Source organism: Empidonax traillii, unplaced genomic scaffold (assembly GCF_003031625.1).
Source record: "Empidonax traillii isolate 1590-97213 ecotype Southwest subspecies unplaced genomic scaffold, ASM303162v1 scaffold260:size695979, whole genome shotgun sequence".
NCBI classification, from domain to species: Eukaryota; Metazoa; Chordata; class Aves; order Passeriformes; family Tyrannidae; genus Empidonax; species Empidonax traillii.
The window spans coordinates 205908-210573 of NW_020955453.1; positions in this window are offsets into that span (position 1 = coordinate 205908).

Consider the following 4666-nt stretch of genomic DNA (forward strand, 5'->3'; position numbering starts at 1 on the left):
ATACTTCTCTAGAGATAGATGAATTCCTATTACTACTCAATTTTTTGCTTTCTCCTTGATATGCGGTTTTCCTGACATGTAGTTGCTCTGCTATTTTTCAACCCGGTTTTTGTTTTGTGATAGTGGTGCTATCCCACTTACAGCAACACCAAACAACAGTGAAGAATCTGTTTTACCAACCTGATGTGTGGTTGTGGATCATTGCAGAGTACTTCACGTATCTGTAAAAGGCCTTGAGCAAAAAGGCATCTTTAGCCCATTTTAGAAGAGCTCTGTTTGGTCCTTTTGTTGTTCTGTTATTTTTGCGATTGTAGTATTTCAGTGGTATTCCAGTTCAAGATTTTCTTTTCTCAGAATTTTCCTTCACAAGGTGCCTTATTTCTTTGCTTATCCTTTCTGTTTTGCATATCCTTGTGGATATACAGTGATAACTGCTGGAGCTGAAGTTAAGTCATTGCTGATTGCTGTACACTGTTCTTCACAATAGCCTTCTCTGCTTTTGACAGTGCCTTAAGTCTGCTCTTTAGTTTGTTCTAGATTTTGCTTGAAGAGTCGCATAATAGTGAGATCACTGTGGCTGCTGATGATATGGGTCTCCTTGTACATCTTTACATTTTAGGCAGGTGATCTAAGCATTAGTAGAGAAATCCTTGGTGTGTTTCATTGCTGTATCTGTTCTTGCTTTCTTGCAAGTCTCAGAGTTTTTCTCTATATATTGTTTTGAGATAAAACAATTGCCAAAGCAAAACTGGAAACTAAGCAAAATTAGTGCTTAGTTTCTGTGATTGTGCTTTCGCTTTCATAATGTTCTTCCCCCCTGTCACTTCTAATTTAGCATTAAAGTCATCCATCAGAAGGAGTGCGACAGGCTCTGGTATTGCCAGTGACACGTTGGAGCAATTGCAGAATCCATCATTGCTCTGTTGTTCTGTCTGAGCACAATGCCATGTGAGCATCAATGGTAGAGCAGGTCCTGAGTCTGGTTGATAGGTGCTCCATTGATTAGCCATCTTCTGTGTGTTCTGTTAAGGTGGGTGGTCTAGTTTGACTAAGACATACTTCTTTAGTTTGAGACAGTTGGCCATTTATTCTCTCTCATCTTAAGGTGTGACATTCACATTTTTATACCCTGCAATATTGACCAGTCTCTTAACATCCAAAAATATTCCTGCTTCATAATAATAGCAGATAGTGCCAAACAATAAAAATAACTTGGATAGTGCCAAAATTTGTTTATGGAATGTCTGTGCACCAGTAGAGAAACAGTGAGGACATAGCTCAGAATGAGCTGGCAAGGATTTTGAAAGCCTGCCTGTGTGCTTGGCTGAGTGTGGAGAGTTTTTCAGACTGATTTGTGTAACTAATTGTGAAACTTTATAATATAAATTAAGCTTTGTAGCTGTGAATGCAGATTCACAGACTCCCACACCTAAAGCATTTAATTTAAACCATTGTATCTTTGCACAGTCCTACACAGTCCTGTGCAAGTTTCTACAACACACCTGTTAAAAAGTTTCTTTCTCTTTTTACAGTCACATTATATTCAATAGTTAGTAAATAAAATGGGTGAAATATGTGCAGAACATAATTCTATTACTTTTGAATTATGTAAAAAAATATTATTCTAAACATATCCAAAATAAAGTAATTCTTCTCACTCTTTCACCAGCATATAATTTTTAATGTATTTTTCCTTGCATGTCAAGCATTTATGGCTGTTTTCCAAAATGGTTTTGATAGATGTTGGCTGCATCATCAAATCGAATAATCAAATTGTTTTTTTAAATGCAAGCAATCAGCTTTCCAGACTGTTTAGCTTTGAGTTGTTAATCATGAAATCTATTTAAAAATGGGTGATACCACAGCTGGACTGAAGAAACAGGAAAAGTAGCAGGGGCTCAGCACAACAATCAGACTGTGAGTAGACACTCAGACTGTATGTGCTTGTTAGGGGTGCTGTTAGCCCTGATTCAGCTGGGTGAAAATATCCCAGTGATTTGCTGAGGACTGTCCTTTAGTAGAAGGCTTTTGTAGCATCGGGGCATCTGCCCATGTACCAAGCACTGATTTGCTGATCACCATTAATGGTAATGGTGATTCACTTCAGACCAGAGTCTCTTTACTAATACTGAAAGGACATTTTCAAAAAAATGCCCTTCATGAAATAGGCAAGGATCTACACTTTGCACATCATGCTGCTAATACAAACTTATTTAAATGAATACATCTGCTGTAGCTACAGGTTATCTCATACTTTATAAGTTGTATACTAAATCATTGCCCCTTTGTGGCTTGTTTGGAATATTATGTCAAGGCCAAAGGCACAATAGAATTGAGCTGTTTCTTCTACGCATGACATTCCCTAAGGAAGTCTGCTAAATTGCAATATAGATCTTAAAACTTAACCTAAAATTTTTCTAAATGAAAAAGTGAAAGGTGGTTTTGACTGAGTAATTATTCCTAATTCTGTGCACTGAGAGGTCAGGTCTGCTACGGGATTTGCTTAGATCATTAGTGATTCCTAAGTAAGAAGGAAAATGGTGAAAGCTGGAATGTGCTGGCAATTCCTAACTCCATGTTAAAGATCATATTACTACTTACCAAAAAACTAATTGCCTTTTTTTTGGTGATTAAACAAAGAAATGAGTACATGTAGATGCCAATGGTGTAGGAGAGAGACCCAACAAAACGATTAGGTTCTCAGCTTGATTATGATATAGGACAACTAAGTAATTCATTTTACTTTCCTACCAGAGGCATGACAGCCTGTTCTACTGGCAGTAGCACTGGCTATTCTACTGCCATGGGAATTTTTACTATTTTCTTCCATAGAAATACAATTAAAACTTCGCTATATAATCAAGGCACATGCTATATGTAATTATTCTTTTTTTCCTTCTTCTTTTTTTTTTTTCCTGTTACTAATTGAGTTATATTAAGCATAGCATTGGCTGAACTTTCTCACAAAGAAGATTTATGCTTTTCCTCAGGCAATGTTTCATTCTCTTATGTTCACTTGAAAGATTGTCATCTGAAATCATTCTGTGCTTCAGGTTCTAGGAATCAGATGAAAGTGAAGAATGATTTCATGCCCCATAGATTTTAATCCCATACTATTCTGACTCAATTATTTTAAATGTATTATAATTTTGCTGTTACACAAATTGAACAAAAATTATAGAAAGGAGAACAAAATGAGTTTTCTATTTTTTTTTGTTTTGTTTTCTTTTCCTGAACAAGGTAGGAACTTGCTTTTGAAGAATGAATATTTCCAAGAAATGAAATATCTCTACAATGAGTTTCAAAGCAACCTTGAGTGTATGTATTTCTATCTGTAAAAATAGTCATCTGCACAAACAGCCCTCCCCACAGCATCATTAAATTGACAGCCTTTACTAAATAGTAGCCAGCAGAATGCTACTGTAAGAGATTGTATTAATCTGAACATGTTTTTACAATTAACTAAAAGATGTGGAGAAAGGAGCTCGCACAGTCATTGTACCACATGGCTGGATTGTCTCTGCTTGCTCAGTGTAACAAATGTAGCTAATTGCCCTGCACAGCAGTGGATAAACCAAGTTCTGGATTTCATCATTTACTGTAGTACTGACAAGACAATCATTAACATGTAACAGTGAAATTTGTCAGCACCTGCTACAAACATTACTATTTCCTTTCCCTGTGTCTCCAGAATTCTGATTTTATTTGTTTGTTTGTTTGTTTGTTTGTTTGTGTTTTTTTTTAAATTTTAGTTCTGGATCAACTTGGATGTCCTTATGCATCATACTCTGCTGGAAAGTTTTAGGGATGTGGAATTTAAGTAACAATGTGAAGGTCAGCTTACCAAGGTAGTTATAAAGAAGTAAATGCCAAGTAGTAAAAATATTAATGAGGAAAAATGCTGTGTGTTAAGCTTAAAAATCTGACTGAGCTTATGAATTCCCCTGTCAAGTAAGAAACACCTTATACCACAATATGATAGTGCAGAAATTCCTCCCAACTTGAGGGGAATAAAAAGCTTGTGATACAGACTAAAAATGTCAAAACATTTCACTGAATATCTGTGACTTATTTAAGGTTGATGGTTCGAACTCTCATTAAGGTGGGCATCAGGGAATTCTGTCTGGGCACAAGGACATCAGAGAGTATTGGTGAGACAATAGAGAGTGACGGAATATTTGCTAGCTACTAACCAAATTAAAGAAACAGAGAGAGACTGGAATCAATTTTATATCTTGCTGTTTAAAGAATAATAAAAAAGTCACAATATAAACAAGCCTTTGTAAATAAAATAGTGAAACAGTAAGTATTTAATAAAACTCCTGAAATTTTCTACCTTGATTATTATCAAACACCTATTTTCGGGACTACCTAAAAACATTTTCCCAAATTTTGAGCAAAATGACTTTTCAGAAGGTTACAGGGCTTAAAACAGTGCTGAGAGACAAAGAATTTAATTCCTTCTAGAGAGACACACTGAACAGTTTGTCTTTCAGAGTACAAAACAGTAAATTTGAAATGGATTGCATAAAGGGAGCTAGAGAAATTGTATCAGCTTCTGTAATAGAACTGCCTCTGACATTGAACTAGGTTTAATGTGAAACAAGAGTTGCATTAGAAACAAAGCTAGAACTCTATAGATAGGTAAGTGATAAAAAAGGTTCCT